This window comes from Penaeus monodon, chromosome 34 (genome assembly GCF_015228065.2).
Source record: "Penaeus monodon isolate SGIC_2016 chromosome 34, NSTDA_Pmon_1, whole genome shotgun sequence".
Taxonomy (NCBI): domain Eukaryota; kingdom Metazoa; phylum Arthropoda; class Malacostraca; order Decapoda; family Penaeidae; genus Penaeus; species Penaeus monodon.
In genome coordinates, this window is record NC_051419.1 from 34,922,493 (window position 1) to 34,922,730 (window position 238).

Here is a 238-nt window from a genome sequence, read left to right on the forward strand (position 1 = left end):
CTGGTCACTGTCTTGACCTGAGATTCAGTAATAAAATAATTATACATTTTTTAACCATGAAAAGCTTGATGTACGTGACTCTCTATGTTACTTCGTTCACACGCCACTGAGCAGTCAGTGACAAGCGTAGAGAGTACTTTGCCTCCTTAAGGGATATATATTTCCACTCAATTTTTAAAAATCTTGTGATGTGACTATTCCCAGCTTTTACTTAGCGGTTGGGAAGCATAATGGAATT